Genomic DNA, 9,771 nt, shown 5'->3' with positions numbered 1-9,771 from the left:
TGTGGTGAAGCACACGGAAAATGCAGATCAGACATGGATGGAGTGGTCCCTGCCACGGCTGGAGGGTGTTTTCCTTTCCCAGTGCCTGGCTGTGCGTTCAGGGCTGCCCAGCCCACGGCCACTGGCGACAGCTCAGCCTGACAAGTCAATAAAAAGGAGGGAAGAGGGAGAAGAGCAACAACGCACCTGAAATGGGCTGGAAAGCCTAAGTATGTAAAGCTTGGTTAAGCAGAGTTTGAGAGGAGGGAGCAGTGATGAGGAGGAGGAGGAGGAGGAAGGTGGACTAACAGCCTTTTCACAAATATATTTATTTTTTAATCAGTATTCAGTGGTTGTGCAGTGTCTCAGAAGAAGCAGCAGAGTTCTCCCACCAATTAACCCCAGCCCTGCGCTGTGCCCTCAGGGGTGCCCGGCTGTGTGGGCACCCTTATCTTTGTGCCATCTTCTCCGAACGCCAGAGCAGGGGTCTGGCTGGAAAACCGCAGAAATTTCCTCCAGACAATAAAATGATTCAATTTACTGCCCATAATAGAGGGAGTCCATCGGGCAGGGTGAGGATGCCGGCTGGTGCTGCATCGCTGAGTTTCTGCTGCCATCCTGTGGCTGCACCGCCACCCTTATTTTAGCTGAGCGGTTTTTTGGGTTGAGGAAGATCCAAAAATCACAGAATCATAGAATCACAAGGAACAGATCACAGAATCATGGAATTTCCTGAGTGGAAAGGCACCCACAAGGGCCACATGTCACTCTTGTCCCCCTCTAGGCCTTCTCTTAGGCCTGGTCTCAGGCTTGCTCTTGGGCCTGCTCTTAGGCCTAAGCTAAGGACTGGGGCTGCTGCCCTCATGCACTCAAACCCTTGGTGCTTTTACCCTGCCAAACTGATGGTTTTGCAAAAATATTTTGTTGGGGAAGTTCCCCCTGAGTTTGGATCTGCAGGGTTAATCTGTGCTGTCTTCTCCACCGTAAAATGTCCTTTTTTCCCTACCTTGGCTCGGTATGTTCCCATCACTCCTGCACATCATGAAACCTCAGTGGATTGTGTAATTCCCAACAAGACAAAATAATTTTAAATGTTTGTGCATTCAGGTCACAGCCCAGAGATCTCTTTTATTGGGATAAATTTAGAGCTAACACCTGCCAGACATTCCATGCAGGGTCAGGCTTCTCCCACACTGACACAGTGACAAAGTGACAAAATGAGAGGCTCTGGTCACATCCCATCCTCAGGGTCTGCAGGATCTCCTCCTTCAGCCTGGCCTCAGAGGAAAATTAATTCCTCTGAGGAAAATATTTTTGCGTTGCTTTGCAAACACAGAACCCTGGAAATACTCTGGATATGGCCAGTGACAATATTTCCAGGGCTTTTTTGTCAAAGTGATCCCTGCAGGAGAAACGTTGTCATTACTTTGGATGTCAAGGTTTTTAGTAGTTCCACCACTTGAAAAAATAATGTAGGAGAAAAAGAGGAAAATAGGGAGAAAAATAATAGAAAAACCCAGGAGAGACTCTGGAGTTTTACCCTGGTTTGCCCAATGAAGAGGAGGAGGTGGAAGAAGGTACCTGGGAGGAGAACAGGAGGCACAAATCTTGAAATTCCCACCTGAGGAGGGAAGTTTGTCCAAAACAAACAAAATAATTTGACATTCCTGTCTTTTAAAATTTTTTTAATTTTTTTTTTTTTCTGGAAAATCAACACTGGTGTGTATTAAACACCCTAAGGCTCTGAAATGGGGGTTCAGCCATCCTTGCATCAAGGGGATTGCACAGACACATCTCCTCTCTGGAATTATATCTCCCCTTTGGTTCTTTGATTGACTTTCCAGAAAAATTTACCCAAAAAACTGAGTTGAGGAATTTTATAAACAGAAAATCGAGCATTTTATTAAAAAAACAAACCAAACCAAAACAAATCAGGATACCTGCTTTTCTTGAAGGAGCAACATTCAGCAGTAAAGGGTACAGACTGGACAAAAACAAGGGAAAAATGGATTTTTCTGCAGTGAAACTGTGCTTTCCTTTATGAATTTCTTTTCTATTTACACAGAATATCAATGAATGCTTTTAGTAAAAAAAAAAAAATCAAAAAACTAATGATTTTTAAGTGCAAATATGCAATGCAAAGGATCTGCAGGCACAAAACCTAATGGGCTGGGGACTTCTTTTTTTTCTGGATGAGGACTTTTCCTTCTCTTGAAGCACAAGCATGACCATGGTTTTGGAATTCCTGGCCTGTGGAGAAAGCTGACCTAGAGAGGGAAAATAAATCCTGACTCAGTCAGGGAATGGTAGAAGATCTGAATGCTGGGCCCTTGTCCCCAGTGGACTTTGCTGGAGCCTTGCAGGGACATCCACCCTCATTCCTCACATGCTGCATTTTCCCTTTTTTATTCATCCTAAAATCTGAGTCATTAAAACCCCTCCTTGTTTGTTTTTCTCTCTTTGCAGAGTCCTGTAAAACTGACCAAAAGGCACCTTGAGGGGTCTTCAGTCTGGGCCACACAGGTTTTCTTGGGAGTAAGAAGGAAACACAAGAAAATAATAATAATAGGATTATTTAGAGGACTGCCCATGCTCTTTCTGGCCCCCCCAGTGCAGGAGAGTCTTGCCAGGGTAAATTTTGTCTTTCCAAACCAACTGGAGACACACAATTGTTCACTTCAATGCCAGGCTTTAGGTCCTGGGAAAGCTGAGGGCTGTATTATGTACAAGCACAATTCCTGAATTTCCAGGGGGAATCTCTTGGTGTGAAAGCAATGAGAAGGAAACAAAGGCTTGGGGAGGAAAGGCTGGGAATGCTGTTTGTGACAGATGTGCCTGAGCCTTTCGATTCTGGCCACAAAGCCTGACAGAGGAATTTGCCATCTGTTTGGGCTTTGGATGGTAAAAATCACCACCCTCCTCTCCCCACTGGGGATCTGCTGCTGCTGGAGCAGGTTTAACATGGATTTCTGTGTGCAAGAATGATGGGATTGGTTTGTGATGGCATTCCAGTAGGTCACCTCGTGGCTGTGGCATTCCAGGGGTGGGATGGAGCTGCAGGGGTCGTTCCTGCTCCTCTGGGGAGCTCTTGGCTGAGCAGGAACACTGATCCAGGCTGGGAACTTGCAGACAGGTGAGAGGAGCTGGGATGTCACTGTGCTCACTCTGGTTTCCCTCTGGGAATCACCTCCCAGGGAATCTCTTCAGACTTCTTGCTTTGGTGGGAATCTGTGCTGCAAAGTGAGATTTGGGAATAGAGAAGGTTTTCCAAGAAGGCTGAAGATTAGAATTTGGTCCTGGGATGGCTCAAATGGATTTGAGCTCAGAGATGGATGGTGGGGCTCAAGTGGAGGTTTTTTGGTGGTGGCCAAGAGGTTGAAAAAACTGTGTTTTTGGGAAATCATGGAGAAGCAGAGCACCAGGACGTGTGGATGAGCACGACACAGAATTGTGTCTCCTGTGAGCAGTGGGAAAAATAATTTTGTATTTGGAAACCACTGAATGGCAACCTCATCCCTGTGATAAGCTGATCTCAGTTCAGTCTTAACTCTATTCCCGCCTTGGATGTGGCAGCCAGAATGCTCCAGCTCTGGACTCCCTGCAGCCTCTGTGCTTCCAGAGCTTTCCAACATCAACTTCCAGAGCCTGGGATTGAAAAACCTTTTGTGATTTCTTCGATACATAAAAGCTGAAAAACGTCAGTGCTCTGTCACCCAAAACTGTATTGATTTGATTTGTCAGGTGACCACTGCACATCAAATTTATATACTTTAGTTTTTATAATATGTATTTATTGATTTATTTTATTTAGTTCTTCCCATCTACCTCTCACAAACAGAAAACTCTTCCATGGCTTGTTTCCAGTATGAAAATGAATGAAGATGGCAGTATTCAGTACATCAGAATGCCTTGGGATGTTTGAGGAGCAGCGTGACACCACCTCTGAAGTCCTTCTGTGTGTAAAATGGGACTTTTCTAAGCAAGTCCTCCTTCACTGAAGTCGATGAAGTCTGAGTGTCTCACAACAAGATTCTGTAGTTTCACTTGACTTTTAACCTCAGCCTCTGCTTTTCTTGGCTTTTAAGTAATTAAATATTCACCCTCAGTGGTTTATCAGCACAAGAAGGTTTGTAGCAAGGGATAATAATAATAATAATAATAATAATAATAATAACCAATGTAGACTGGATGGGGTTGAAATTGTGTAACAAATACAAGAGTAGTGAATATGATTTATGGAGTGACTTTATAGAATCGTTTGGGATAGAAGGGACCTTAAACAGCCTTTTGTTCTTCACCACCTGCACTAAAGACCTTGCGCTAGACCAGGTTGCTCCAAGCCCCATCCAACCTGGCCTGGAACACTTCCAGGGATGAAAGGATAACTCCTGTGTCACGCAGAAGCACGACAACAAAAGAGATATTTACATACAAATATGGGAGGAGAAATGACATAAAGTGATCAATAATTTATTTCATGTGGAAATCGGCTGTCCACCCAAACCCAGGAAGGAAAGGAAACGAGGCTGGCTGGCAGCAAGAGCATCCGTTTCTGGACCAGGAGTTTGTGGAAAGACCTTGGGACTATGCCCCAATGCTCCATCGAGGATGCTGGCACTATTTGGGTCACACCACTCTGGTTGCCACTCAGAGCCATGAAGTTAAAGCTAAATACACACATGAGTTTGGGCAGTACTTCCATTCTTCCCTGGGCAGTGCTGCTCCAGGACATCTGCTGCTCAGGGATGTATTTAATTGCAGTTAATTGCACAGGCGTTTGCCTTGTAATGGTGTCAGTGACACAAGGTCCTGGATCTGCAGCCTGGTCCTTGTTCTTTCTTGCCAGGCTTTAGGCTCTGTTCATAGATGTCTCTGTCTGGGTTCTCTCCCTCCAGTGACCTGATTTATTCCCAAATCTCCTGTTCCCAAACACCAACAGACCTTGGAACAGCCTGCCCAGAGAAGCTGTGGCTGCCTCATCCCTGGAAGTGTCCAGGGCCAGGTTGGAGGGGCTTGGAGCAACCTGAGGTAGTGGAAGGTGCCCCTGAGCATGGCAGGGGGTGGAACTGGATAGGCTTCTTCCAACCCAAACCATTCTGTGATTCCACGATCCAGAGAAGGCACATTGGCCAAAGCCCTCCCCACTTGGTCTGTGCATGTGTCCAGGTGGCAGTTCTGGGTACTGCAACCCCTGGAACCCCCTGTTGAATGCACCTGAGCTGGGCACCCTTCAGTAGGGGCCAGTTTTAAGTCTCTGGTAGAAACATGAAAGGCTGCAGAGTTGATTTGAGGTTGGATAAAAAAAGGGCTTTCCCTAAACCTCTGGTGTGGCTGCTCCTTAATACAAACCAGGGAAACAACCAGTGATTCATGATTCTGCTGAGCTTTTCGTGGTGGACAAAAGCTCCTCCTGCCCACACATTCTCCCCAGCTCCTCCTGGGGATAGGCAGAGGAGAAGCAGTTGAGAGATTGTGTGAAGTTCACCCTTCCTGAGAAGCTGCTCATGCTTGGACTTGTCCAAAGAGCTGTCGTGGTGGAGCTCATGAGCTTGTGCAGGGAAAGTGCTGCTCGTAGCTCCTTGAAGACCCTGAGAGCAGGAAGCTGTGGGTGTTGTGATGTGTTGGGACAAGCAGGGTGACATTGCTGCCTGGGCCCTCCTGTCTGACCCTGCCCCTCTGAGTCACCCCCTCCACCCAGCCCTCCCTGCAGAGCTGCAAAAGATCCTCTCTCTCTAAATTTCCTGGGTTGCCCAGCGTTTCTGAGAAAAAGCTGGCTGTGCCATTCTGTGCAGAAGGTCACATCACGTTGGAAGGAGTGACTTTTTGGTGTGGTCTGGGTCTTTAATGGCAGCTGCCTTTCTCACCTTGTGACTGACACTGTCAAGTCAAACTTGGTGACAGAACCCACGGCCAAGTAACACTATTAGAGCACTTCAACCTCATGTAGCTAATGAAAATAATAAATAATTTGGAAGGGGGGGGGGGATGTTGCTAAAAAAAGAAAATCACAAGAAAGTACATTTGTCTTGACCATGACATTTTTTCTGAATCCTACTCTCTTCTCCCTCTTCCTGTTTGTGTAAGCATAGTTAGAAATAGAAATGCCATTTTGAAATTCAAACTAGAGGGAGTTTTCTCTGGGCTTAAATTCATACAAGATCTTGTCTTTTCTCTCCTCAGATGTTTAAAAGCAGGCTTGGCAAAAACTTCTCCTGAGCTCATCTGCTGCCACACTCCTCCTAGTTCTGTGTTTTCCAAGGGTTTTGCTCTTTCCAAAAGCCCCAGACAAATGGAGAACCCTCCCTAGATCTTTTATAAATAACTCCTACAGCACCACTTAGCTCTGAGAGTGGTTAAGCCACCATTCCAGGTGGGTTTACCTGGTTTCAGGGGTATTTGAGGCTTGTGGAGCTTTCCAAGTTCGTTTTTCCTGACCTGTGGTAGGTGCTGTGCCTGGTAGTTCATCTCCTTGGCCACGAAGGAGTGCAGGAGGCTGGGAAGCAGGGATGCAAACAAAGGTGTTATTACCATGTTACTTGGCTCTCAATGGGCAGAAAAGATGCAAGAGTCTTCTGGCACAGTGGTACTTTTTCCTAAAAAAAAAAAAAAAAAGGAAAAAAAAAGGGAAAAAGGACTTTAATTGAAGCCTGAAATGTTGTATAAATGGAAGATCTAAGTTTTAATTGAAAAATAATTATAACCACTTAATCATTTTAAATGAGGGCTGTAATTGCAGTCAGTTCATAATAGCCAAATACAGACACTTAGATTCCTGCAATAAAGCAGGGATGGTACAGCTTGATTTGCTAATAGCTCTTCCACTTCTCTCCTCTTTTGTCTCAAAGATTAATTCAGGCAAGGGCTATTAGTGCCGTTAATTGGTTCTGCAATTTAGACCTTGTGCTTGTGAATGAGTGACTGATGCAGACCCATCAGCCAATAATGTGAACACTTTGTCAATGTGTTCCTCATTGTCCGGCTCCGCAAAACTCCCCCGGCAGCTCCTCCGCCACCCAACCCCGGCTCCCCGGAGGGATCAGGAGGAGCAGGGCTCCTCCGGGGTGAGGGATTCACTTAGCTTTAGATAGGTCACCCAGATGTCTTTGACAGCACGGCTGGCTTATGAATAAAATAATTAGGCAGTCCAGGCGTCCTCCTTGGCAGGGACAAATCCCATATTCAAGAGAATCTTCTCCACTGTGGTGGAAGCCGGAGGTTCAGTGGGGTTGTGAAGGTTGTGAGATGTGTTAGAGGGAGAGTAGACCCTGCAAGTGGGAAGGGGCTGGTGGCTCCAGGCAGCTCCGCGGGAGGGGTCCCCTTCCCACAGGCAGCAGCAAGGATAAAGTGAGGCTAAATCACTTAAATCCCAGAGAACAGCACAAACTCTACTTTTTAGCAGGTGTAATTTCCCACTTAAGCAGTCACAGCATTCGTGATGGGCAGTGGGCACAGCTGGGTGGACTTTAGGTGTTACTCTTCAGAAAAACATCCAGGGAAGGCTTTATCCTTGCAGTGGTCCTGTCGTGTGAGATAACTGAGATGAGTTACACAGGTCACATCAAGTTTAGGTGGTTGAAGAAGTTCAGTCCTTGGCTATTTTCACTGTGAGGTCCTCCCAGAGGAGATAACTGTCCTTTTTGTTAAGGTGAGGAAATTTTTCGTTGGGAATGCTGCTGCTCACACGCCAAGACCCTGCTCTTCTGGCTGCTGTACATTGGCACATTTTGAAATAAATGGGTGATAATTTGGACAAAATTTGTCCCTTTGCAGGTATTATGCACTCCCCACCCAGGGATCAACATGTACCAAGTGGAGATGCTTTTTCCAGACCTTCCAAGTTGATTGAACGCAAGGTGAATTTATCCTTTGAGTTAATGTATTGAATGTAGTCGTTGGCTGCCATGACTCTTTTCCGTCTCCAGGAGATCCCGGTGGTGACAAACACAGGGAGTGTGTTTGTGCTCTGGACTCAGGCTCTATATTTAGCTACGTGATACTGGGAGAGCTTTCCGTGATTAAGTTCTGTTGACCGATACTGAAAGTAATGAACAGCCCCAACATGGAGCGGGAGAGGTGTGGCACCAGGACTAGGTGTCACTGGGACCAAAAAAGTCTGGGAGAGAGAGCTGGTTGTGAAAGTATGTGAATCACCAATCCTGTTCTTTTGGGGAGAAACCGGAAAATGGGGTAGTGTTCCATTTAAACCTGAGGACTGTTTGGAGCTGTCTTTTCCCTGGTTGGTGTTTAATACTGGGCATTAACTTAATGAATGATGTGTAATAAACATCCGTACTAGACACAACATTTTTGGAATTGATAATTGAGTGTCTGGAATCTTAAATGGAGTGACATTTCCCTTGGAGCTTCATGAGTAGGGCTTCTCTGCTCACGGGAACAGAATGGGTGACTTTCCACTGTCCCTTGCCTGGTTCTCTCAAAAAGGTGCAGGACTAAAATAGTCTCTGGGAGATTTTGCTGCTACAACAGGTTGGATCTTCCTCAGTAGCTTTACAGGGAAGTCCTCAAGGCATTGAGGCCAAGCACCTGGAAGAGACTCCAGGGTCCTTGAGCAAGGGTGAATTCAGCCAGGTGACAGCGGTCCACTCCTTCATGCTTCCTCCCGACCTTCCACTTCCACGACCTAAATGTCACCCCACTGTGAGCTCCATTTCTCCTGAAGGTCCCTCCTTGACCCCTCCATAGGCTCAGTTATCTGGCACTGCTGAAACAGGGCTCCTCATCTCTGCTCCTGCACATTCCCTGCTCTTCTCCAGCCACAGACGGGTTGGTACCTGTGGAAAACAGCTTGGAAAAAAGTGGTGAGGGATGGAGCAGGATGGGCAAACAAGGCATTACCCCACAAAGGCATTTTCTGCAATAAGGCCAGGTCCTTTAAGGTGCTCTGATCTTACAGCAGGTGTGCTCTGCCATCTTCCTTTGTCCATGGAAACAAGTCCAAATTCCCATTTGGATGAGGGGTGTAAAACAATAATAAATGAGGATATGCAGCTTTGTCTATGCTTTCCCCTGGGTCCTCCCACAACAAACTGCAGGTTCACACCTTTCACTCTTCAGCAAGTGCTGCCTTTCCTGTGGGCTCCCAGCCCAACCTTCCTGAGGTGTACCTAAACACCCAATGCTACAAGATTCCCTTTTTTGTACATTAACCTTGGCTTAAATGTTTTGGTTGAGCCACATGGAGCCATGCTAATAAATCATGGAATCATTTAGGTTGGAAAAGCCCTCTAAGATCATCAAGTCCAACTGTTCCCTTAGCACTCCCAGGTCAGTCATGTCCCCAAATGCCACATCCACACATCTGTGAAATCTCCAGGGATGGGGACTCCACACTTCCCTGGGCAGCCTACTCCAACACTTGACAGTCCATTCTATGAAGGAGTTTTTTCCTAATATCCAATCGGAACCTCTCCACTTGGCTCAAAAGCATCATCCTTGCCAGGAACGGATTAGCCTCTCCATAATTTTTATGTTTCATCCGACTTAAGCCCTTCTGTGCTTGGTCTCCCGAAGTGCCCTGGTGTTCCTGTGGAAGCTCTCCAGAGGGACCTGCTGGTCCCGTCCGGCTGTGCCTCTGCCTGGAGGGAGAAGGTAAACAGAGAGCGAGCTGGAACAAATGGCTCTTGGTACCGAGCGAGGAAATTATCTCACCGAAACAGATAAAGGCAAGGGGAGGTTTGCGTGGTGCACCCAGCGCTCTCTTGGCTCCTGGCGTGACGTAGGCAGTGCCTCCAGCTAAAAGTCCCCGGCGCCCTGGCTGCCTGCCCCAGACCC

General features: G+C 46.7%; 1 long non-coding RNA gene across 2 annotated transcripts; it reads left to right on the top strand.

The window, feature by feature from the left end:
• The first annotated feature begins 336 nt into the window (after positions 1-336).
• Positions 337-9,652, top strand: LOC135309539 (uncharacterized). Of its 2 annotated transcripts, XR_010369763.1 has the most exons (6): positions 337-994; positions 2,446-2,610; positions 3,818-4,105; positions 6,160-6,349; positions 7,750-7,832; positions 9,511-9,652. It is a non-coding gene; the product is annotated as an uncharacterized LOC135309539 (long non-coding RNA). The 2 variants fall into 2 exon arrangements; XR_010369762.1 differs by lacking the exon at positions 9,511-9,652 and having other exon boundaries at positions 7,750-9,501.
• The last annotated feature ends 119 nt before the right edge of the window (positions 9,653-9,771 follow it).

The sequence above is a fragment of the Passer domesticus genome, chromosome 11, assembly GCF_036417665.1.
Source record: "Passer domesticus isolate bPasDom1 chromosome 11, bPasDom1.hap1, whole genome shotgun sequence".
NCBI lineage: Eukaryota > Metazoa > Chordata > Aves > Passeriformes > Passeridae > Passer > Passer domesticus.
Note: the sequence above shows the minus strand (reverse complement) of the source record. Positions and strands in the feature narration are given on the sequence as shown.